General features: G+C 43.5%; 1 long non-coding RNA gene across 4 annotated transcripts in view; it reads left to right on the top strand.

Moving 5' to 3' along the window:
• LOC133082041 (uncharacterized) overlaps nt 1-26922 on the top strand; it is a 64890-nt gene that overhangs the window by 10308 nt on the left and 27660 nt on the right. For 2 of the 4 annotated variants that reach the window (XR_009698907.1, XR_009698905.1), the window contains exon 2: nt 10240-10506. The exons of the other annotated variants lie outside the window; for them this stretch is intronic. This is a non-coding gene — a long non-coding RNA (uncharacterized LOC133082041). The remainder of the gene's footprint in view (nt 1-10239; nt 10507-26922) is intronic. 4 annotated transcript variants of the gene reach the window in all.

Genomic DNA, 26922 nt, shown 5'->3' with positions numbered 1-26922 from the left:
TGGCACTTGCTCTGTGTTGCAATGTGTGAGGCTTGTGCTGGACACGGCTCAGAGGTGGACCCGGCCTCAGGGCCTCCAGACACGAAACTAGACATACAGGATACAAGTGAGGAATAATAAATAAATAACGGCGGAGGCAGAAATCGGTTTTAGTTTAAGTTTCTCAGGGCACCCACATCTGGAATGCAGGGACCATGTCTGGTTTTGGATGTGGTTCAGGTTTGGCCCTCCTTGGCTTGAATTTCTCTGAGCTGAGCCAGTCTACCTGGCTGCGGTGGTACTGTTTTCTTCAGAGAGTGAACAGGCATGTTTCCATTTCCATGCTTGGTGGCCGGGTCCAAACAACACGTGGGTGGTTGTACTGGATGAGCCTTAAGATCCTTTTCTACCTGGAGATTCTGTGATTCATTTAAAATGGGTGTGCACCCCTGACAATTTGTTGGTGGTGATTTCCTCTGCTGGGTCTGGCTTCCTGTTGATTCTACTTTACCGAATATTGCTCAAATCCATTCATTATTTTCCTCCACCAGTTCTTCCCAAGTTCATATTTCATTTGCCTGAATGACTTGCAATGGTCTCTGCTATGGACTGGATGTTTGTATCCCCCTAAAATTCATATGTTGCAGCCCTAACCCCCAATGTGATGGTATCAGGAGATGGGGCCTTTGTGAGGTAATTAGGTTTAGATGAGGTCATGTGTGTGGGGCCCCTATGATGGGATTAGTGCCCTTATAAGAAGAGAAAGAGATCAGAGCCTTCCCCCTCTGTGATGTGACGATACAGCAAGAAGGTGGCCATCTACAAGTAGGACGAGGGTTCTCCCCAGATGCTGAATCTGCCAGTACCGTGATCTTGGACTGCCCAGCATCCAGAACTGAGAGAAATAGATATTTGTAGTTTAAGCCACCCAGTCTATGGTATTTTGTTATAGCATCCCAAACTAAGACAGTTCCCAAACTGATGTCTCTGCTTCCACACTGTGGTCCCAACCCTCATACACATTAAAATGCATGTTAAAATGCATAGATTTAATAAATTAATGCTTTCACACACATACTCACACACAAAAAAATCAACACTTATCAAAGGAAGTATAAGAGTTTCTCTTTATGTGCTCAGAACAAGAAGGAGGTCTTAAATAAGTTGCAAAAAGCATCAAGTAAAAAGGAAAAAAAAATGATAAATTTGGCTATATTGAAATTAAAACTTATGTGGAATAATAAAGATAATTACACCAAGAGACAAGCCACAGACTGGGAGTAGATATTTGTAACTCATAATCAACAAAGGAACACTTTCTAAAGTATGTAAAGAACTCCTATGAATCAACAAGAAAAAACAAACCAGTAGAAAAAGTGGTAAAGATATGAACAGGGAATTCAGAAAAGAGGACATTTGTGTTACTAATAAATACATGAAAAGATGTTCAACCTAACCAGAAATCAGGAGAATGCCAATGAAGGGCTTCCCTGGTGGTCCAGGGGTTAAGAATCCGCCTTCCAATGCAAGGGACATGGGTTCGATCCCTGGTCGGGGAACTAAGATCCCACGTGCTATGCGGCAACTAAGCCCACGCGCCACAACTACTGAGCTCAGGCACCTCAACTAGAGAGAGCCCACGTGCTGCAAACTACAGGGCGCACGCTCCCTGGAGCCCGCGCGCCACAACTAGAGAGAGAAGACCTGTGCGCCACAACTAGAGAGAAGCCCAGGCTCTGCAACAAAGAGACCGCGCGCCGCAACGAAAGATCCTGAGTGCCAAAACTAAGACACGACGCAGCCAAAAAAATAAAATAAAATAATATTTTTTTAAAACTGCATGCGTAGCTTGGTTTCACTTAAAAAAAAAAGAATGCAAATGAAAATGTGACACCATTTTATATCCACCAGATTGGCAAAAATTAAAAGTCCAGTGAGACCAAATGTTGTCAGGAAGGTGGGGAAATTGGGGTTGTCTTACGCTAATGGCAGGAATAGAAATTAGTAAAGCCATTTTGGGGAGGGATTGAATGCTCTCTAGTAAAGATGGATATATCCGCCGATTCTTATTAATTCCTCTCCTAGGGGGATGTTTGTACAAAGAAAGAGTCATATATCAGGATATTTGTAATAGCTGCAAGTTGGAAATAATTTAAGTTTCCATCAAAAAGGAGGTGGGAAAATAAAGGTTGCACAGTCGTATCATGGAATGCTATATAGCAGTTACAATGATAGAACAAGTCAATGTATCCAGCTGAAGGACCGTGAAAACATAATGTTAAGGGAATTAGTGTTTGATGGGTATGGAGTTTTAATTCAGGAAGAGGAAAAAGTTCCAGAGATGGATGGGTTGGTGATATTTGCACAACAAAATGAATGTAGTTAATGCCATTGAACTGTATACTTAAAATGGTAAATTTTAAGTTATATCTATTTTACCACAATTTAAGGGGAAAAAAACCCCCATAATGAACAGAATTAGGCGCACCACGAAATGCATTAGATGATGTGCTCATGACATTTAAAAATATTAAATAATCATAACTAAATAAATAAAGCATTAAACATATTGAATATGTATATATATATGATCAATTCATAAAGACAAAGATGAGAAGGAATCACACCGAATGCAAGATATGCTTACCTGCTGGGAGGGAGAGGAGGAAAGTCTGAGGCGGTAGCTGTGGTAGAATTCTATCTGTGACATTTTATTAAAAAAAAAAATCTAAGAAAACTCATTAAATGTTAAAACAAAATAGGTGTTACACCCATCTCGACATTGTTCCGTCTGAAGACGGGGGCAGTCTCTCCCTCTGTGATCGGGCTTTTATGTGTCACGTGCTCTCTGGCCTTGCATCTGTTCAGGACCAGCTCTTAGCCTTATATTTCTGGAGGTCCTTTTATGTCTCAGGCACATTGCTAGGTGCTGGGAACTCCATGATGAACAGAACAGGCATGGGTCCTACTCTTAGACAGCATTTTCCTCCCAGGGATGTTCTCGCACAACGGTTTTCAAAGAGAGGCGCCTGGACCATCAGCATCCGCCTGGCCTCGGCACGTACTGGAAATGCAAATTTGGGGGCACCACCCCAGACCTGTTAACTCAGATGCTATGGGGGTGGGGCCCCATATGGGGCACTTTCATGAGCCCTCCAGGCGATTCTGGTGCACGCTCGAATTTGGAAATCATTGCTCTTATATAAAGAAGAGAATGCTATCTCCTTTGTACACTCAATCTGAGGTGGAGGTGGGCAGGGGGTGTCCCTCCAAAAGTTGCCTGTGTCCCAAAGTGTTCCAGAGGTGAAGAAAATGCCCTTTCATCACGGTTGCATACACCACCCCAGTTCTGGTGCCCGCTGCCCTGGGGCGCTTGGGACTCCCTCCCCTGTCCCCTCCCCACGCTCAGCCTTTGGGGTTGTGCCTGGCTTCCCAGTCAGACTCAGCCTCCATGGACTCTCCCTCGAAGCTGCTCACACCAGGTCCTCTGTCTACTCCTGGGGCTGACTGAGTTCAAGTCATGTTCCCAGAAGTACTACAGCGCCCAAGGGGAAGTTGGACGCAGTTGGATACCTGGGTACCGGAGTGTCTGTGCTCCACCGGCCCACGGACACTCCATCCCACCTCCTGCCTGGTAAAGATATCCTACTACTCTCCTTAGTTTCACATTTAAGACCCTCAGTGACCTGACCCCATCTGCCTTTTTCTCTCTCCCTCCTGAAAGAAGACTCTGGAAAAAACAGCACTTTTCCTTGCTCATAGAAGATATTCACAGTTTCCTGTCTCAGAGGCTTGTATTTTATTTTATTTTATTTGGATTTCTTCTGTCCGGAGTAGTTTCCATATATGACAACTCCACTCTCCCCAGTTCAACCCCCATACATACTTATCATTTCAGATCAGCCTCAAATGCCATTTCCTCTCTCTGTAGCTGGAGGCGATTGCTTCTTCCTTTGTGCTTTCCTAGTCCAAGGCTTTATCGGCTTCTGTAACCTGCCATTTATCTCTCCCATTTCATTTTGTATTCCAATGTTTTATGTATTTGTCTTATTAAGTCATGAACTTAACTTATTGTCTTATTCAGACATCTTAGTCGAGATGATTCCTTTAACGATGCTGAGCATACTTTCAAGCTCAGGTGATATCAATAAGGGTATTGTTCCAAAGTGTCTAAGACATGGTCTTCTGTCCACAAATTACTGGAGGACTAGAGGGGGAGACAGATACCTTGTTTATACAAGGCGACAGAGTTCAGGATAGGGTGATGTGTTTGCCTGGAGGAGAGAGAGACTGATTCTGCCTGTGAAGGCGTTGGAAGCGGGAAGGGTTGACGGAGAAGGTCTGACTGGAAGCCGTCCGAGTGAGGAGATCTCATTACAAGAAAGTGTAAGAGGACGGGAGGCTGAAACAGGGCAAAGATGTCCTCCCCATTTTCGAGGAGAAAAGACAGAAAGGTATAGATGGCAAAGAAGAGGGGTAAGTACAGTTTCACAGAAGCCAAGGGAAGAATATGTTTCTGTAGGAATGGAGTTAGAATCAGCACCAAAAGTTAAGTAGGGAGATGCCCTTGATACAAGGTCATCCTTACTGCCAGACTTTTTGCAGGAACTACAGGAGGTACCTAACCTGAGAACAAAGGTAATTGCCTTGCAGGATCTCCCGTGGAAACTGAAGGCACCTCTTTGAATTTAAGGCTTGGTTGCTATTTGAACTTCCTTATTTGCATGATTTAGATTGCTGTTTTTTCAATCTACGGACTGTAGATATATTTAAGATATACATTTTTCCCTTTAGAAAGAGTCTATAGTAATTAAGTTGAGAAGCGCTGAATTACAGTTTTCCTCCCGGTGTGTTTTGTGAAGTCTCGCTCTGTCCAGTAGGAGGCAGCATAACCTAATGCTCTGAGTCAGGATCCTTGTTGCTGGAGTCGGCTCTGGCCCAGGGAAGGAGGCTTCCCTCTGTTCTGTGCTTCCGTTTCCTTCTCTACCTCCTGAAAAAGGTAGGAACTAACTAATAGCCAAACATCTTCAAAACGTTAAATGATCTGGGGGTGCCGGGTAGAAATCACAGCTGAATGTAACCCCAATCTCTCTCTGACTTGGCCCTGACATCTGAAAATCTCAAAGCTTTTTACAAGGGAATCTTGTTCCCATTTCTGCAAACGGAAACTCTAGTATGTAAATTCACAAAAGACAAGGATGTCCAGTATGTAGATGTAAGTAAACTAAAATAAACATCACAGCAAACTTCCACCTGTAGGTATGAAAAAGTGGAAAAGCAAGAGTTTTTCTGGCCGTTTCCATTTCCATTTTGTTACTTTAATGCTCTAAAATTGTTTAAAACAATTATATTACTTTTGAATATATTAAAGCAGTCATTTGTCTATTGCAAACAGTGTACATTACTCTCTGCAAGAGCTGAAATATTAGGTCTGATGTATTATATTTGCAAGTCCCTCTACTTCCCAGAGGCAGCAAAGCATAGTGGAGACGCATACCAGCCCCTCCCTCCAGCTGTGTGACCTCAGAGAGGTGATCCAACCTCTCTGATCTTCCCAGCACCTATGAAATTGGACTGGTCATAATAGTACCAACTGGGTAAGCTTGTTGGTGAACATGAAACAAGAGCCTGGCACATAGTGGACATTCAGTAGATATTTCAGCAAATTATTAGTGGCTGGATATTTGGTCCCTAATCTAGAATACGACATGGGGCATTGGATTAGGTACCTTCCAAATATCAGGTTCTATGGATATAGTGAAATGATAAAATGTACTTTCATTTTGGTTTTGTTAAAACCACCCTTACGTTGAACACCGACAGAAAAGTTACTCTGCTGATCTTGACCATGTTAAAGCGGTCAGGATCATGAGCTACATCCTCAAAAGGCCTCAACTGCTTTTTCTCTCCCCATAGGTGAATTTCTTGGGGAGGTGCACTTCTGGACTGAGCACTGCAGCTACTGTCATTCACTAAACAGGGTTCCAAGCCACTCGCGGGAATTAATGGACATGATTATGTTTGGGGGACCTGTGAAGGAGAATCAGTATACAACTAGAACAAGATGCCATGTGGAAAATGGTTGTGTGGTCCTATGTGTTTGGAGACCCTGCATACTACAGTCTCCTCCTAGAGATTCACCATGTGCTGCCACGTATTAAAAGCTCCGAGTAGCTCTGTCCAATAGAAATGGGATATGAGCCGCAGGTGCAACTTAAAATTTTCTAGCAGCCACGTTAAAAAAGGAAAAAAGGAACAGATGAAATTGATTTTAATAATATATTTTATTGAACCCCATTTACCCCAAATAGTACCATTTCAACCTGTAACCAATATTTTAAAAGAGTTTAAATTATCTCAGTCTTTGATAGACGACATGTATTTTAACACCTAGCGCGCGTCTCAGTTGGGATTAGTCACGTCTCAGTTGGGATTAGTCGCGTCTCAGTTGGGATTAGTCACGTCTCAAGTGCTCTGGGACCACACGGAGCTAGCAGTTACGTGATAGTATGACTCAGGCTCAGAGAATCCGTGCTTGGAGGGAACCCCAATAGAACCTGAAAAGGCCCCAAGAAGTTACAGGGAAAATAATGGAAAAGAATAGAAGGCGCATTTAGGTTAACTTAAAAGCCAAGATCTTAGAAGAGAGACTGTCCAGAAAAGGCTTAAATGACAACAACTTAAGTTAGGGTTAAAAACTGACCAATATCAGCATTTTTCTTAAAACCCCAGGCAGAGATGGGCACCAGAGGCACCTATGGTCCAGGTGAGGAGGTGGTATGGTCTTGTGTTTACTGACCGCTCTGAATTCTTCTTTAATCTTGTGTTTCTCTGCTTCTGGGTGTCTATAGGTGGAGGCTGGACGGTGATTTTTTTAAAATCTTCAAATCACGTACGTTAGCAGCAGCCACTTCTCAAACTCTTTAGCAAGAGGCAATTTTTGTTCCCCGTCTCATCCCACTTTTGTGGTCCCAACCTTTTCATTGTGTCTGCGAGCTGGCGTTCTCTTCACTCCCCATCCCGACTCCCCCAACTTCGTCTCATCTTCGGGCCAGCTCTCTTCCCCCAGACAGAAGAAGCCACAGACTTGAAATATTTGGTCCCCTCCTGACCTGTTGTGAAATACTTCCTCTCACGTGCCTCTGTAAAAAAAAACGTTTTATGATCCCGCGTATTAATCCATGTGGTTCTTTATCAGTGCTGCATAATTGTACCATGAACCGCAGCCATAAGTTAAAGACCTTCTCAAAACTCTCCGTGATTGCTCTGGACAGTAGTGTAGGAGGGAAGATGGCAGAAGTTTAATCAGAGACTAGGAGTCTTTCAGGAGACCATCCAACCTATCTCAGGACTCATCCAAAGGCTGCTTGCTTTTCCCTCCCAAGCTTTTCTCTTGATCCAAGGTCTGTTAACAATTTGAAAGTCAAATCCCCCTCTCGGGTTACGGAATGGGTATCTCCTTTTGTCGTGAAAGGGGGTGTGTAATTATTCCATCGAGGTTCAGACACCTGATCCCAGCTGGTAGATCCCCCAAGGATACTCCGTCAGCACTAAGCTCCCAAGTTACCTTCTCAAGTGGGCAGTGCCACGTAACCAAACCGGCCATCCGATTGCCCCTCCTGGAAGGCAGCAAACATCTGCTGGGCTCCAAGGACCGTGTTTTATGTAAACACGCCCAGCTCACTCCATCATCTGGAGACGTGTGTGGAGAGACAGGCAATCGAGTTGGGACCACATGCTTTCGATAATCTTTTGGCAAGTGAGCGTTTCGCGAAGCCAGGATTTGTCATTATCCTTTCTCTTTCTTAGCTGTGAGAAAAATAGATACATGTTTTGCTGGTTGCACTTTTTGAAAGTCACTTGTCTGTTTTTTGGTGCCCGAAATGACTTCCAAGGCTATGAATGTCGATTTTGGTTACTTTCCCTCCCGTGGTTGAGGTTACTTTCCTTCTACAGTGGGAGAGGAAAGATGGGCAGGAAAGATGACCTAAAATGACCAAGACAGATTGTAGTTTAGGGCAGAGGGCCCATTCTCCTGTCTGGGCCTGTCTACACCGCCAGCCTGGGCGCCTACAACTTCCTGCTGCTTCACCCTTATCCTCCCAGCTAACGTTTGCTCTCAGGAGCTCATGAAGGTGATTTATACCTTAGTTTTGGGGGTTTTTTTTTTGCTATAATACATATATCATAAAATTCACTCCTTTTAAGTGGTTTGTTAGTATATTCCAACATTGTGCAACCATTACCGCTAACTCCAGAACATTTTCATCACCCCTAAAAGAAACTCTGTGTTTAACAGTCATTCCCCTCACCCCCAGCACTAAGCTACCTTCTGTCTCTAGAGATAGGCCTCTTCTGGACATTTCCTATAAAAGGAATCCTACAGTATGTGAGTTTTGTGTCTGGCTTCTTTCACTTAGAAGAATGTTTTCAAGGTTCGTCTATGTTGTAGCATGAATCAGTACTTCATTCCTTTTTATGGCTGAAGAATATTCTGTGTTCCTCACTTGGTTTATCCACTCATCCATTGATGGACATTTGTGTTGTTTCCACCTTGAGGCTAATATGAATAATACTGTCGTGAACATTCCTGTACAGGTTTTTGTGTGGATATAAATGTTTTCATTCCTCTTGGTGATATACTTTGGAGTGGAATTGCTGGGTCGTGTGGGAACTATGGTTAACTTTTTGAGAAACTGCCAAACTGTTCTCCAAATTGGCTGCACCATTTCACATTCCACCAGCAATATCTGAGGGAGCCATTTCTCCACATCCTCACCAATGCTGGTTACCGTCTGCCTTTTTGGTCACGGTCATAAGTGTGGATGTGAAGTCCTATCTCATTGTGGTTTTGATTTGCATTCCCCTGATGACTAATGATGTTGAGCATCTTCTCATGTGTTTATTGGCCATTTGTATGTCTTTGGAGAAATGTCTCTTCAAATCCTCTGCCCATTTTTCAACTGGGTTGTCTTTTCATTGTTGAGCTATAAGAGTTCTTTATGTATTCTGGATACTAGACCCTTACCAGGTATAAGATTTGCAAATATTTTCTCCCATTTTGTGGATCATCGTTTTACTTTCTGGATAGCTTCCTTGGAAGCAAAAAAAATTTAATCTTGATGAAACCTGATGTATCTATTTTTTATGTGGTGCCTGTGTTTAGGATATTTTTATGCTACATCACCTCTTTGAGTGTACTTATGTTTTAAATTTTACCTTTAGTTATAGAATGACAGTCTTTGCCTTTGGTTAAAATAACGTAAGCCTAAGGATCAAGTAGGCAAGGATTTTGAGGGGCAGGGAGATCACTCAAACTACCTGCGTGTTAAAAGCTTAATATTGAGATAGGTACCTCAGTGTGTGTGTGTGTGTGTGTGTGTGTGTGTGCGCACGCACAGATCAGCATTGCTTGAGGGCCTGACAAATGACACAGGACTGAAGCGAAAGTCGACTTGCAGACTAGGATGGAAACTGAGAGTGAGAACACCAGCTCTCACACGTCTGTGGTTCACCCCAGTTCCAGTTCTTCTCAGGCCGAGCTGGAGACGATGCCTCTAAACAGGGTCTCCTGCCCCCCACGCTTATCACGTTATCCTTCTGCCTGTAATACTCATATCATCATCTTCATCCTCCCAGACCCGTCTCAAACGCAGCCCCTACAGAGGGGCACTGGAGCCTAGACCCTCGGTCAGACTGTGTTTACACTTTTTATTTGCACACTTATCATACTCTGTTTTGTGCACTCCTGTGCCCACACCCTCCTTGAGAATCTCCAGTTGGACAGGGTTGGGGTCTTCTTCGCCTCCGCATTTTGGGGGGGTCGAGCCTTGAACACTGGGTTCTCGGTTAGCACTTGTGGCCTTGACCTGAACAACCTCTGCTGACTGGTTCTCAGAGCCACTTTATCTAACATAAACTTTTGTCAAATATGCCTTTCATCTTCATAGTCTTCTAGTTATTGTTATTATTATTATTATTTTTGGCTGTGCCATGGCACTCGGGATCTTAGTTCCCTGACCTGGGATGGAACCTGTGCCCCCTGCAGTGGAAGCGCGGAGTTCTAACTGGACTGCCAGGGAAGTTCCTCTTCTAGTTATTTTAAAAACATACACACAGAAAACCCTTTTAAGGTGTATGGCAAGAGTTTCAGATCATACACCACTTGGACCCATTAAAGAATTAATACAAAAATTAAAGATCAATATCAGGTGGGCTTCCCTGGTGGCACAGTAGTTAAGAATCCGCCTGTCAATGCAGGGGACATGGGTTTGAGCCCTGGTCCGGGAAGATCCCACATGCCACGGAGCAACTAAGCCTATGCGCTACAGCTACTGAACCTGCGTGCTGCAACTACTGAAGCCCGTGCGCCTAGAGCCTGTGCTCCGCAACAAGAGAAGCCACCGCAATGAGAAGCCCGCGCACCACAACGAAGAGTAGCCCCCGCTCGCCGCAACTAGAGAAAGCCCGCGCGCAGCAACGAAGACCCAACGCAGCCAAAAAAAAAAAAAAAAAGATCAATATCAGGTGAGTTCTTACGCCCTGTGTCTGCCTGTCTGTCTCTCTCTCTGTCTATATGTATATATGTATTTTAATCAAAGTAAAATTCATATAATGTAAATTAACCACTTTACAGTGAACAATTCTGTGTCATTTAGTACATTCTCAATGTCGTGCAAATGCCACCTCTACCTAATTCCAAAACATTTCCATCACTCCTCAAAGAAACCCCACTCCCAATCACTCCCCATTCCCTCCTCCCCCAGCCCCTGGCAACCACCCATCGGTGGGCCCTTTCGGTGGATTCCCCGATTCTGGACATTTCCTATAAATAGAATCATGCAGTCAGTGACCTTTTGTATCTGGCTTGTATCCTCTAGCATAATATGTATATATTTTTGGCCACGCCAAGGCATGCGGGAACTTAGTTCCCAGACCAGGGATCGAACCCGTGCCCCCTGCAGCGGAAGCACGGAGTCCTAACCACTGGACCACCAGGGAAGTCCCTAGCATAGTATTTTGAGGTTCATCCATGTTGCAGGATGCCTCAGTACTTCATTCCTTTTCATAGCTGAATAGTATTCCATTGTGTTGCCCTCCTAATTTTTTAAAACAAAGTTCAGGTTAATTACCTATATCCATAAACGAATAGACCAACTCTCTCACCCAGCCCCTCCCAGTGTTATGTAACCACAGCCTGATGGGCGGAATATTACACTAACAGGATTGGACCTCTTCATCACTGTAGTCAAAGCTGACTCTAATTAATCAGATAATGTAAGCTGTTCCAATTTAATTCCACTCAAATAACATCATGAAATTTGGGCACTAGGAAGGATTAGTGGCAGAAGAAAATAAACATGAGTGAAGCTTCTGAACAGACTTGATTCCGGCTGGAGGCATGTGCCGCCCCCCTGGTCCACCGACCTATCACCATCATCAAACTCACAGCCTGCACGCTCTTCCAGTGGGGAAAACACTCCCTGCCCTAGAGCTATTCGGACTCTGAAATGCTGTGATTCTGTAGGTCCTTACTTTGTTTCTTCCCCAAAGGGCTCACATTTCTTGATATTGGAATGTTTAGGGAGACCCTTAATTGGGAAATCAGGGGGACCATTAGCTCAGGAGCACCCCCTGGAGGCAACGCGGACAGGGTTTGAATTCCGTGGAACCCTCGCGGCTAAAGCAGGAGATGGTCACAAGAGCAAGCTTGTGTACGAACCACAGGGCACAGAGATCTGGAGTACATGATGTGGGTTCTAACTATGGCTGCAAACGTTGAGCTTCCTTTGGGTCTCTCCTTGCTTCAGTGTCTTTCATTCTTCTGCTCAGGGATAGTGGGAGAAATCAGGGAGAAGAAACCAAGGGGTCCCCACTATGAAGGTTAAGGAGCAGAATAGACTATTTTTTTTCAACAGTTTCAGTGGCGGCTACATGAATGAGCTGGAGAGGGAAGAACAGTGAGATTACAGAACTGCACAAGGGAACTGAATCGAGTCATTTGGAGATTGGATCAGAGAAGGAAAAGCATTCATCTCTCAAAGCTGCAGTGTATTCAACTGAAAAATGGGAATGCTAATCAGAAAGCACTGCTCTCTGTAAGGTGCCAGTAGAAAATGTCAGCACGGTTGCACTTATTGGAGGAACCATTGAAGGGTATCAGGAGGTCCCCCCCCACCCCAAATATGCCACTTTGGCATAAGGATTATTTTGAGCTGAAGGCAACTGAGAATCAACAGATGCAGGAAGAATTCTCTGGCCTCCCCTTATCCACCTAGAGCTGGGCATAAATTTCCCTTGGTGACAAGAGTCCCTCTCTCCTGTACCAGGAGGAGAACGACTCATATCACCAGAGAAAGAGAATCGGCACCAAGATGAGTCTGCATAAACAGACTTTACTGAAATAACCCTTATCTTCCATTAGCTCTTCCATGTACATCCTAGTCACTTCCCCACAATTTATTGTGCCTCGAAGCCCAAAACCCCTTTCCTTTGTTAAAATGATATATAAGCCCCCGAGTCTAATCACCTCTTTGAGTTTTAGTTCTTTTTTTTTTTTTTTAATATTTATTTATTTTAGCTTCACTTGGTCTTAGTTGCGGCATGCAGACTTCTTAGCTGCAGCAAGCAGGCAGCATCTAGTTCCCTGACCAGGGATCGAACCCGGGCCCCCTGCATTGGGACTGCAGAGTCTTACCCACTGGACCACCAGGGAAGTCCCGAGTTTTAGTTCTTTTCTATAAATTCCCATGCATGTAAAATATTAGTAAAAATTGTATGCCTTTTCTCCAATTATTTTGTCTTTTGTTAGTGTAATTTGCAGGCCCCCGGTGACAGAGTTTAAGAGGATAGAGGAAAGGTTTTTCCTCCCTGACACCGTGTGTCCTGCAGGATGTGCAGATGACCCAGAGGAGTGCTGCCGTTTTGCCATTAGAGGTGAGGGGGACTCCTCGCAATTTGATTCAATGCCTTGGCATCGTGGGATTTTGCCAAGGCTATTTTTGTGATGACTGTCCACCAGAATTGCTTGGTAAATACCTGTTGACCGACTGGCTGATGGCATGCTAACGGCAATTCGCAGAGAACAGCTTTCTTCTGATGAGTTTTAGTCACAGACCCAGAATAGAAAAGCGATAGAAGCAGCCAGATGTTAAGTTGAGACTTGGGAGAAGAGACGAAAAACTGCTTACCGAGAAGAGTCAGAGGTACGAAGTGATACTGAGTTTCTTGTTTTCCATGAGGAGTAAGGACTTAACACAAGTTGTTGGCTGATTTGAGAGAAACTGATCACCCAGTCATTCAGAAAGGGCGTTTTGTCATCTGAAAAACATTCCAAGGCAGGAATTTTGTTTAGAGAATTTAGAGTACAAAGTCTTTGACTGTAATCCCAGGAGACACATTGGTGAAATTTAGTTCCCTAGAATAAGTGGTACTAAGCCTTCAAAGGAAGACAATACATGACACATCTTAAAAAGTATTTGGGGATTGATATGGGAGCCTGTGATTTAATTTTCCAGAGGCACAGCCCCAAGCAGGACAAGAAACAAATGCTTTTACGTCTAAAACGAGAAATAACGTGGTTACAAAAGATGCTAGTTTGAGATGGCTAATAAGCCATGACCATGAAATAATGCCAGGACAATGAAATGAAATACACAGCAATGAAATACCAAGTGAAATACTGGGCCAGATCGGGGAGTGGACAGAGGAATGTTGCACGTGGCAGGGAGATGATGGAATGATCCTTCCACCTTTGAGAGCAGAGCAAGGTTATATGATTATGAAGAACCCCGGGCAGTAAACCTGTAAACACAGGTTGAAGGAGCCCTTGAACACAGGACTCCTGAAGCTGACCAGCTCAGGTGTGCAGACTGCAGGGAACTCCTTCCACGATGAGGTGGTACATGAGGGATTGATGGACGATTCAGTTTGCCCAGAATCAGAATAAAAGAGGTGGGTAGGGGTAGCACACCGAGGTAGCTCCCACGATGGAGACCAGAGAGCAGAGAAAAAGGAAAAAAAGATCACTGGGTTCTGAGTCCAGACACGAAAGGAAAAGTTCGGTCGACTAAAACGAAGGAGAGAACTGGGGAAACAAAAAATGCAGCATGGCCTGGCATTGTGGTCAAAAGCGAGAAAAGACGGTGGAAACCGGTCCTTCTTATTCTCCGTGGGCAAAAAGAATCAGCCAGGCCGAGCGCAGATAAAGGAATCCGAGGCTGACTGCCAAAGACCGGAGGTAAAAGACGCAAGCAAGAAGAGTTCAGAAGTTCAGGAAAATAAAAGAGGATTATCATTCAAGGGTTCTGTGAACCAGAGAAAAGGTGAAATGACAGGAAGCTCTGGGAGTGGCTGGGGGGGTGGGGACAGAGGGGGTGGGGGAGGGGAGAGGAGCAGTCACTTGGGTGAACTGCACCGCGTGTGGATGGGAGTCTAAGTACACTGATGTAGGCGGGCCGGCTTTCTTCTCGCAAAGCACCTAATCAACCAAGTAAACTCCCGCCAAAAGACCAGATCTGACGGTGGAGGACTGGTTCTGGGCTGGCTCCATTTTTACATTCTTGGAGAGAAAATTCCTACTGCCTTGGCATTTCAATCTTTTTAAAAAGTTTAAGTTTTTCTATTTTATTGTTTTTATTTATTTATTTTTGGCTGCATTGGGTCTGTTGCTCCACGCGGGCTTTCTCTAGTTGCGGCGAGCAGGGGCTACTCTTCGTTGCGGTGCGCGGGCTTCTCACTGCAGTGGCTTCTTTTGTTGCAGAGCACGGGCTCTAGGCGCACGGGCTCAGTAGTTGTGGCTCGCGGGCTCTAGAGCGCAGGCTCAGTAGTTGTGGCTCACGGGCTTAGTTGCTCCGCAGCATGTGGGATCTTCCCGGACCAGGGCTCGAAGCCATGTCCCCTGCATTGGCAGGCGGATTCTTAACCACTGCACCACCAGGGAAGCCCAAGTTTTTCTATTTTAAATAAAACCACGCCAGATTTGAAAAAGCACTCAGAGGGTTGCTTGTAACAAAGGAAGACAGAGGGGTGGGGCATCAGTGGGGATGTCCAGGGCTCCCCCTTTCCAGGGAATGGAGGATGATAGAAGATAATGAAACAGATGTAGAGGTAACAAGAAGTGCGGTGAAGGCAGGATAAATTAGAGAACTAAAATACTGCCCAGAACAGGAGACAAATCTACAGGAAAATATTGACAGAAAGGAAGAAAGAAATCTCTGTAAATGATGGAGATGAGAGAAAAAATGAAGACATACAAGAGTAAAATCCGAAGGGGAAAGGCAAGACAGGTCCTGATGAAAGCCGGAAGCATGAAGGATCATTGAGGGAAGGGAAGGGAGTCAAAATGTTGGTAAAAATTAGGACAAATAAAACTAATGAACAGAATTTTCAAAAGTTATAATTTTTTAAAATTTATTTTATTGAAGTATAGTTGATTTACAATGTTGTATTAATTTCTGCTGTACAGCAAAGTGATTCAGTTATACATATATATTCTTTTTCATATTCTTTTCCATTATGTTTTATCACAGGATATTGAATATAGTTCTCTGTGCTATACAGTAGGACCTTGTTGTTTATCCATTTCTATATACTAGTTTGCATCTGCTAACCCCAAACTCCCAATCCATCCCTCCACCACACCCCCTCCCCCTTGGCAACCACAAGACTGTTCTCTATGTCTGTGAGTCTGTTTCTGTTTCCTAGGTAAGTTCATTTGTGTCATATTTTAGATTCCACATATAAGTGACATCATATGGTATTTGTCTTTCTCTTTCTGACTTACTTCACTTAGTATGATAATCTTTAAGTCCATCCAAGCAAATGGCATTATTTCATTCTTTTTTATGGGTGAGTGATTGTCCATTGTGTGTGTGTGTGTGTGTGTGTGTGTGTGTATATATATATATATATACCCCATCTTCTTTATCCATTCATCTGTAGATGGACATTTAGGTTGTTTCCGTGTCCTGGCTATTGTGAATAGTGCTGCTATGAACATTGGGGTGCATGTGTCTTTTCAAATTATGGTTTTCTCCGGATATATGCCCAGGAGTGAGATTGCTGGATCACATGGTAGGTCTATTTTTTATTTATTTGGCTGTGCCAGGTCTTAGTTGCGGCATGCAGGATCTTCATTGTGGTATGTGGGCTCTTTTAGTTGCAGCATTCGGGCTCTTGGTTGCAGCATGCATGCAGGATCTAGTTCCCTGACCAGGGATCGAACCCAGGCCCCCTGCATCGGGAGCACAGAGTCTTAACCACTGGACCACCAGGGAAGTCCCTGGTAGCTCTATTTTTAGTTTTTTGAGGAACCTCCATACTGTTTTCCATAGTGGCTGCACCAATTTACATTCCCACCAGTGAAGCATGGTCCCTGGAAAAGTTATAATTTTTAGTGTACTCAGAAGTTTTGAAACTTTGTTAAGATGATGCAGATGGGACAGAATATTTAGACTTTTAAAGACCAAAATTAGAGCATAAAGAATGTGTTCTTGTTTGGCTAGACTGTTGGTTTAAAAAAACGATTTTCAATATATTTGGTCATAGGGTTTTAATGCACTCTTGGAAATTTGAAATGACTGCAAAAAGGGAATTCAAAGATCATTTTGTAAAAATGGTATATTTTCTCTATTTCTTCCTTTCAGTCTCTTTCTGTACACAAACTTGAATATTCTTTTTCCTAAACATTTGCAGACATCATGATACTTCAGTATGCATTTCCTGTTAGTAATGAACGTACTCCTACCTGCCCACGAAAACTCTATCACACCAAAAATTTTTTAAAAATTCACACCTAAGAAAACAAATAATAATTCCATAATATCTAATAGGCAGTCATATTTAAATATCAGCAATGCCAAGAATAATTAAGCTCTTGTTTTTTTGTTTTTTTAAAGAAGAATCCAATTAAGTTTCACCCATCGCGTTTGGTTGTTTTGTCTCTTGGGAGTCTAATCTTTTTAGCCCAAACTCATCATTTCTGACAGGAGAAAGATACTGTTGAGATAAGGTGATTTGCCCAAGGCTGATACACAGAGCATATGCCCCATTTCACTTAAGTAGGATTTTGTAGTAAGATAGCTTTAAATTTTAAAATAATTTAAAAATGATAAGTATCAAAGATGTCATCATCGTGCAGGAATTGCTCCTCCTCTCTTAGCAATACTGAACCTTCAGGACAAGTCAGATATTGTCCTGGACATTTGCATTTGTTAGCTTAGTTAACGTGTCACAAACCCCACGATGATGACTCAGAGACGCTGTCCTGTCACACAGCAGAAGCTCAGAGCTGTTGCCAGCCTGAGCTGGGTCTGGAGGCTGGCAGAAGACCCGGACAGATCCGCTGAGGCTTAATACCACTTTTCTGCTCTGACTCTCCAGGGCAGCAACACATGCTGCCTCTGACTATATTTCGAGACTGCAGTGGGCCCTCTGTACCCACGGGTTCCGCATTCGCGGATTCAACCAATCGTGGATTGAAAATACTCGGAAAAAAAAAAGAAAGTTCTGAAAAGCAAAACTTGAATTTGCCGGGCACTGGCAACTATTTACATAAAATTTACATTGTATTAAGTATTATAAGTAATCCAGGGATGGTTTAAAGTATACAAAGGATTGTATGGTAGGTTATGTGCAAATACTGTGCTATTATTTTATATCAGGGAGTTGAGCATCCTCAGATCTTGGTATCTGCGGAGGTCCTAGAACCAGTCTCCCGCTGATACCGAGGGGTGACTGTATATTTGTAAACTGTATGTAACTTTTCGATTGAAGTCATAAAAATAAGTGGTGCCCTCTCCCCAGCTAATTGCCTGCCAGTATTCTCAATAGCTGGCACTGGAGAGTCAATCAGATGCCACTTTGGAGAAAGGAAAAATGGCAAGCAAGGCAAGGTGAAATATTCAGCCTTTGACGCTTTGGCCAACACAAACTAATGGGGTTCCTAGGACTCCTTTTGGCAATAAAGGGTGACTGCAGAACACTTAGTAACAGTGAGAGGAAGAGCAGGTGATGCAAATGAGAAATACTGCTACTAAATGAACCTAGATTGAAAGTAAGGTTAATGAAAGTGGATCTTTCTCTTGCTGCTTTTGTGTTTTCTCTTGGTAAACTATATGAAGATGCCAAGGTAGATACCTTGGTTTATTTGCCTTTGCATTCCCTGGACTTCATGCATAGTTTGGAATATACATTGGTATTCAGATACGACATTAATTCAGCAAATATTTCCTGAATACATCTGTGTGCCAGGTGCTGTGCTGGTCCTGCCCCGAGATAAGAAATAGACAGGCAATTTCCATCCTGCTTGGTAAGCTTGATGGACGATGGGGTAAGTGCTTCGTGTCACAGGCTTGGGAGGGACAGGAGGCTTCCAGGAGGAGGTGCCATTTAAGTCGAGACTGAAGGTGGAGTAGTGATTCAAGTAGGCTGAACTGAATGGGTGAATTTTCTTTGAAGCAGCTTAAAGCCACAGGGAGCCTGCAGGAAACTATTCACACAGATCCTTCTTGTTTGAAATGGCAACCAACTGGTGAGAGTGGTAGCCTGTGTGTAGGAAACCGAGGGACGGGGACAAGGACGTATACCCTTTTACACCTTTTATTTTTATTTATTTATTTTTTAAAATTTATTTATTTAATTTATTTATTTTTGGCTGTGTTGGGTCTTCATTGCTGTGCGCGGGCTTTCTCTAGTTGCGTCAAGCAGGGGCTACTCTGCATAGCGGTGCGCAGGTTTCTCATTGCGGTGGCTTCTCTTGTTGCGGAGCACGGCCTCTAGGCTCACGGGCTTCAGTAGTTGCAGCACGCAGGCTCAGTAGTTGTGGCTCGCGGGCTCTAGAGCGCACGCTCAGTAGTTGTGGCGCACAGACTTAGTTGCTCCGTGGCATGTGGGATCTTCCCGGACCAGGGCTCAAACCCGTGTCCCCTGCATTGGCAGGTGGATTCTTAACCACTGCACCACCAGGGAAGTCCCTTACACCTTTTAAATTGTCTACTAATTTGTTTGAGTAATTAAAATGATTTTTTCGTACTTCTTGGCACCCCTTTGAGGAAATTTTAAAAAGGAAAACAATGAATTTATGTTCTAGATGGAAGGTCACCGCAGGGAACAGAACAGGGAAGGACATAAATGCATCCCCTTCAATTGAGCAAAATTTGAGGGTGCTGTAAACTTGACAGTGGTCTAAGCGAAGGGGCTGTGCTTTCCAATGTGTGAGCGTGTTGTGGGCTTATCCAGGGTCCAAAGACAGGAGACCAGGATGGTGAAGCTGTTAAGAGGCAGGGAATGAATGTGAATGGGTTCATTAAAATCTTGGCAATTTTTTTTTTAAAAGGAAACCTCTAGAAACAGAAACACAGAAACAGGGAGACAATCTGGAAAAAGAAGAAGAGAAAAGAAGACTATAGGAAATATGGCAAATGCATCCCCTAAGCAATTAATCCATGTTTTTTGATCCTTCGTTTTATATAGTTGCTGCATTTCACAATGAGAAGCAGATAAAGGGCAGTTTTGATGAGGAATGTTTGTACAGGTGACGAAGCAAATACGTTTACAAGAGGGTTAGTATTATTGTGCGAGAGTGTTCAGGTGTGAATTTATTTTATTTTACTTTTTTATTGAGGTATAATTGATTTACAATGTCATGTTAGTTTCAGGTGTACAGCAAAGTGATTCAGTTATATACATATTCAATAATATGTGTATGCTCTTTTTCAGATTCTTTTCCCTTATTGGTTATTACAAACTACTGAGTACAGTTCCCTGTGCTATACACACTTCTGCTATATACACTTGTTGGTTATCTATTTTATATATAATAGTGTGTATATGTTAATCCCAAACTCCTAATTTATCCCTCCCCGCCCTTTCCCCTTATGGTAACCATAAGTTTGCTTTCTATGTTTGTGGGTTTATTTCTGTTCTGTATATAAGTTCATTTGTATCATTTTTTTGAATTCCACATATAAGCGATATCATATTATATTTGTCTTTCTCTGTCTGGCTTACTTCACTTAGTATGATAATCTCTAGGTCCATCCATGTTGCTGCAAATGGGAGATGTGAATTTTTTAATGGAGCGATTTGTTTTTACTTTTTGAAATTTGTGTTAGGGCAACATGTTAAAGAAAATGTAAGTCTTCTAAACCCAGTGCAAAACATGAAGTTTGCAGGGAGGGTATACATGTTGGGTCAGGAAGGCTGGATTTGAATCCTGGTGCTGTCACTCACTAGCTCTGGAACTTTGGGGATATTATTCAGTTTCTCCACATTGCATCTCTATCAGGGGTATCGGGGTAGTAACCCACGTGAGAGGGTTGTTTTGAAGGCTGACAATGAAGTGGCAGCTCAGAACACCATCCTCATATTATTTCCACTGGGCAGGATGGCCAGAGTCCTAGGAGACCACCCAGCTCCTGGGTGGGGAGGTGCCTACTCCGTGGTTCTAGAAAAAAGACGTAAAAAGTGCAGGCAACCCACTGATCAGCGAGAAATTCCTGCTGGCTTACTGGGCTGTTCGCTTTCTCTGCAGCCTCGCACAGGAAGAGAGTCAGACCTCCGTAATGGGAACCAGAGAGCCCCAGACCCAAGTAAATCACAGTTCATTGAAACAGAGCAGTGGAACAGCTAAGGGAGGAAAGAGGGAAAATCCTCAAGAGAAAAGCAGACATGTCCAGAGGCTCTTATGGATTTGGGGGAGAGGGAAATTGGCAAAGGACATTTCTGTGTCTGTGGAGGAGGGGCGAAACGTATTCTAGGTCTAGGTGAGAGATGACAAAAAGCAGAGGAAACACAAAACTATCAAATGTCTGCGATAACGTTTTCAAGCAACTAGAGCAAGACGTGGGTGAATGAGAGGTCAAAAAAAGATTGTATGAGCATATTTTGTTAAAAAATACATACAAGAATGGGACTTCCCTGGCGGTCCAGTGGTTGAGACTTCACCTTCCAATGCAGGGGGTGCGGGTTGGACCCCTGGTTGGGGGGCTAAGATCCCGCATGCCTCGCGGCCAAAAAACCAAAACATAAAACAGAAGCAAGGGCCTCCCTGGTGGCGCAGTGGTTAAGAATACACCTGCCAATGCAGGGGACACGGGTTCAAGCCCTGGTCCAGGAAGATCCCACATTCTGCGGAGCAGCTAGGCCCGTGTGCCACAACTACTGAACCTGTGCTCTGGAGCCCACGAACCACAACTACTGAGCCCACGTGCCGTCACTACTGAAGCCCGCGCGCCTAGAGCCTGAGCTCTGCAACAAGAGAAGCCACCGCAATGAGAAACCCACTCACCACAACAAAGAATAGCCCCCGCTCGCCGCAACTAGAGAAAGCCCGCGCACAACAACGAAGACCCAACGCAGCCAAAAATAAATAAATAAATAAAATTTATTTAAAAAAAAAAACAGAAACAATATTGTAACAAATTCAATAAAGACTTTAAAAATGGTCCACATCAAAAAAAAATCTTTAAAAAAATACATACAAGAACACAAAGTTGGATTTATATTGTTTCAATGCCTTCATCAAATAAGTGACAATAAATATATCTTTTAATGTTATACAAACAATTTACAGGCGCTCTACAATGGGTTTGGGCCCTGTTAAAAATATTTGGAGGGAACAGCCCAGGTAAAAATATTCACATGGAATTTGTACTTATATGTGTCTTGGAAGGGCCCTTAGCCCCTGTGGACCATCCCTGCGGGTTATTCGTGCTGGCTCCTCCTACTGTCCTGTTGGACCTGATAATTCATATTTGCGAAACACTTTTGAAAAAAAAATCAATACATACAAGACAATTAGAGAGAATCATGTAAGGAAGTCACTTTCCGGGTCAAGGATCCGTAGGCGCTCCCCTTGTCTTGATGTTCAAGGCCTTCTATAATCTGGACCCAAACGTACTTGTCCAGTCTTGATGCCAACTACAATAAATAAATAAGTCATTTATCAAACCCTTGTTGACTTGCTGTCGGGGTCTGGGTACCGAAGGGAGGAAGCCCCAACTGCCCTGTCATCTCACAGGGAATGCCATCCTCTGCAGGTAAGCCAGGCTGCCTCCAGAAGAATAGAGTGCTCCATCCTCCCTTCTGTTAAGAGGTGAGAAAAAAGAGAGTAACTCAAGAGGAGCACAAGTGACGAAGGCATTCCAGAAATTGCTCCCCTGTTGAAGGACCTGGGATTCTTCCTGTTGCCTTGGAAGTTTCCTCAAGCTTCTTCTTCCCCATTTAAGTCCCACCTTCCTTCTCTGGCCACTCAACACATCCGTCCAACAGCCCTCCCCTCAAGGAGTTTGTAAGCTGGTAGAAGACATTAAACAAGTACTTATTAACTATGACAGCGGCCAGCATGTGGCAGAAGGAGTGCAAAATGCTACTGGAGAGAGGAGGAGGGTGGAAGAGGAGGGAAAGAAGGTACTGGAATGACTTTGCGGAGGAGGTAACATCGGAGATGGAAAAGCATGGATAAAATGTGGAGAGGTGGTCCAGTTGAAGAAGGGTTGGTTGAGAACCTTGCATGGCTGGATTTGGTACTTTTTTGGGTGTTAGTATTCAGGTGACAAACCCAGAGTGAGTGATTTGGGCCATCCCGTGAAGAGCCTTTATTGGCAGGCTGAGAAATGTGTACCTAACATAGTAGCCAGTAGGGATCCATTGGAGGTCTTAGAGCAGCAGAGGCACACAGAACCGCGTGATCTCTGAGCTCAGAGGGACTTAAAGGCCTTTGGTTCCATCCAAAGCTTGACATCTCTGACTGTCAAGTCTAGACTTGGCCACTAGATTCTCCTTGTTGTGAGGGTTTAATGAGATGACACTTGTAAAGTGCTTAGCTCAGGATTTGCCAGAGAGTAAAGGTCAATAAATCTTGACTGCTGTTGTCAACATCACCATACATTGGGTTATAATTTAGGAAGGTTTTCCTTAAGCCTTCTTCCACATTTGTTCTGTAAGACTTTGAAGACAGCTATCCCATTCCTATTTGAGCTTTTTCTTCTCTAGACCAAATATTCTTGGTTTCCTCCACCACTCCACATTCCTTTACCTGCCTGACTGTCTCCAGTTCTCATAAAATGTGGTACATAGGACTTCCCTTGTGGCTCTGTGGTTAAGAATCCGCCTGCCAATGCAGGGGGCACGGGTTCAAGCCCTGGTCCGGGAAGATCCCACATGCCGCGGAGCAACTAAGCCCGCAAGCCACAACTACTGAGCCCATGTGCCACAACTATTGAGCCTGCACTCTGGAGCCTGCAAGCCACAACTACTGAAGCCCGCGCGCCTAGAGCCCGTGCTCCGCAACAAGAGAAGCCACAGCAATGAGAAGCCCTCGCACCGCAACGAGGAGTAGCCTCCGCTGGCCGCAACCACAGAAAGCCCGCGCACAGCAACGAAGACCCAACACAGCCAAATAAACAAACAAACAAACAAATAAATAAATGTGGTACATGAAACCCAGTTGTCTGATCACAGCTGACCAGAGCAGACCCTTCCCTTCTCTCGTTCTACAGAAGATGCCCGAAGTGGAAAAAATTTTAAGATTTTTTTGGGAGTCACACTCAATATAATACTAGCACTCATCACACTGAACTGATGAACATAATACTGATTTCAACTCCTAAGCCATTCCCGAAGGCACTACTGCTAAGCTATAACCTTTTCTATTCTCTACTTGTACTTGGTCCCTGCAAAAGACCTCAGATTGCTTTATGATTGTTTCCTCTTATTGTCAGGAAAAATTGTGAAAGGCCTTGAAATGGGCAAAAAGATTACTGAGTTTCCATTCAGTGGCTTGCTGGGTATCATCTAGCGGATTCTTCTGGGTTGTCTGGTTTTATGGGGGTCTGTGTCTTTCATTGTTTTTGACTGAACTGTTTTGCAAATATAAATTGTAGAAAACACATAGTGGTAATGCAAAGAATTCTTGTCCAGAAAGAGAAAAATGAATTTTGTCTGGTGGACATGCAATTGATTTTCACCCCGTGAAAGAGGCTGCCAGTCTTGCATCGATTAGCAAATTTATTTCAGCATTTCTGATTGCTTCTATACTTGTCCGTTCTTTGGATTCCCCTTGGAGCCAGTTGTAATGTTTTACTGCCTTCATGGTTAGTTAATGAGTTAATTAATGGACACATGTTCATTTTATATTAGTATGAGAACCCTTATTCTTACTTAAAATTATTCTTCAGCCCTGATTTTCTTATCCCTTCACAAATTGGAAAGGCATGAACAGGGCAGAAATGAAGACTGATCAAGCGATAGAGACCTCATTTTAAATTGACATGGATTGCAATTGCCAAGATATGGAAGCAACCTAAGTGTCTATCAACAGATGAATGGATAAAGAAGATGTGGTACTCACACACACACACACACACACACACACACACACACACGATGGAATACTACTCAGCCATAAAAAGAATGAAATTCTGCTATTTGCTGCAATGTGGATGGTCATAGAAAATATTATGCATAGTGAAATGTCAGAGAAAGACAAATACTGTATGTTATTACTTATATGTGGAATCTAAAAAATAAAACTAGTGAATATAACAAAAAAGAAACATTCACAGATATAGTGGTTACAGACTATGCAGACTAGTGGTTATCAGTGGGGACAGGGATGGAGGGGGTCACGATAGGTGTAGCGGATTAAGAGGTACAAACTACTATGTATAGAATAAATAAGCCACAAAGATATATTGTACAGCACAGGGAATATAGCCAATATTTTATAAGAACTGTAAATGGAGTGTAAGCTATAACATTTTTGAATCTCTGTTGTACGCCTAAAACTGACATCATATTGTAAATCAACTATACCTCAATTTTTTTTTAATTATAAGTTTTTAAAAAAAGAAAAAAGATTGACATGGGTCTACCAACCCATATCTTTTGGTAAAGTTGTTCAACAAGTTATTAATCCACTGAACCATACCAATGTGCCTCTACTTACAAACAAGCTGTTCGTAAGTCCATTTGTGCATCAATTCCACGTGATTAAGAGGGGTTAAAACTGCTGTCCCAGGACTTCCCTGGCGGTCCATTGGTTAAGACTTCACCTTCCAATGCAGGGGGTGTGGGTTCAATCCCTGGTCAGGGAGCTAAGATCCCACATGCCTCAGGGCCAAAAAACCAAAACATAAAACAGAAGCAATATTGTAACAAATTCAATAAAGACTTTAAAAAAAAACAAACAGCTTCCTTTAAAAAACAAAAAAACTGCCGTCCCGGGGTGTATTCCCTCTAATGATGGATGCAGGTCTGACTTTGATAATTTTTAGATCAGTCATAGATTTCCTCTTCCTTGCTCATTTACATTCGAATGGATACCCTTTGCCAAAATAGACCAGTTTTACCTGCACTAAAAGTCCTTAATGATTTTGTTGGAGAGTATTGAGTAGGAGAAATGTATTGCTTTGGAGAAGGGGAGTTTGGGGGTGGGTTAGTGGAAACAGAATGTGTTAAGTGAATGAAGTTAAGGTCTGTTACCAGCCTGCAGAAATAGTGCAGAAACAGCTAGGAGAACAAGGAGGTGGCTGCCATGATGACATTTTGGTCTCAAAGACAGTGAGACAGCCAAGATGCAGGTGCGCAGAATGGAGGAGAGGGCACTTCCTCATGCTAATGATATTATAATGATAAGTACACATTAATCTGGTCCTAAGGAAGCCTGCGTCTAGTGGATGCACCTCGGGAGAAGGACAGGAGGGTTTTGAGAGGACGCTCTTGAGCAGACAGAGGATGAGATCCTGGACAGGAAAGGACTAAGTCAGGACAATGAGAGCTGGCGAAGAGGCCTGGGTGCTGGAGACCTTCTTGGGTATTACAGACCGGTATCCCGGTGTTGGTTCGGGTCTAAGGACATGATAAATCAGGATTATGGCTCCACAATGCCTCGCCTTGGCCATCGCTACACTAAAGATAAACTTAGAAGGAGCAGGATAGGTGAGGCAACAAATTGCAGTCACTTTGCAGGACATTGCTTAGCACTTACTGTATTCAGATTCACCACCCTTGACAGTGGAAGTGGCCATGCCCACTGCACCACAGTTGACGGTGGGTAGAGCCCCATCATTGAGCTTGCACTCTGGACCAGCTTTGTTTGCATCGATGTAAGGTCTTCTGCTAAAATGCTTCTGGGTTATATGTTAGTCCACATCACTCAACCTTCTGTCCAAGGATGAGAGGCTTATTAAATGACTTGCTCAAGTCCTGACCCAGTATATTTAGTACTTTTTCTAATTTACTGGTTTAGCCATAGAAAGAAATTAATCTTAGACAACACCTTAGAAAGATTATGCCGTAGAAAGGTTAATTTGTCATCAGTGTGTAGGCTGTATCAGGAGGGTGCATAGAGAGGTGAGCATGGAATTTGAAGGAGACCACGCTTGCCAGTCGTTGTACAGGTGACAATGATAGTTGACAGTGTAAGATGCTACAGAGAGGATGAGGTGAGTGAAGGCTTTCAGACAGCAGGTGGAAGGTCACTGACGGTCCTGGAATCAAGGTAGAAACCAGATTACAGGAAGTTAAGGAAAGAGTGAGTGGGGGGGAGATATTTACAACAGGTGTAAACTTCTCTTTCAATCAAATCGATATGAAGAGGGAAGAGACGAGATGGGTAGCATGAGTGGGAAGGAGGGTTATTTGGGGGACTGGGTAGTTCGAGAACAGTCATAAAAAGAGAGGAAGGAATGAATGTATCTGGAAAAACTGAAGATAAGAGTAGAGAGAGGAGATAACCATGGAGCAGAATCCTAGCGATGCTGGGAGGGGACATCATTAAGGTCACAAGTACAAGGAAGGAGGAACCAGGGGAAGGAAGGAGGATTTTTGCTCCTGAGAAGAGAAGAATAGGTGGAGAGTCAGGAAGACGTTGACGTAAAGCGAAGGCGTGTTGAAATAGGTCACTTCAGATGCTCTCAAATGTTTGAAGGCAAAGCAGAT

This window comes from Eubalaena glacialis, chromosome 2 (assembly GCF_028564815.1).
Source record: "Eubalaena glacialis isolate mEubGla1 chromosome 2, mEubGla1.1.hap2.+ XY, whole genome shotgun sequence".
Classification (NCBI taxonomy): domain Eukaryota; kingdom Metazoa; phylum Chordata; class Mammalia; order Artiodactyla; family Balaenidae; genus Eubalaena; species Eubalaena glacialis.
Note: the sequence above shows the minus strand (reverse complement) of the source record. Positions and strands in the feature narration are given on the sequence as shown.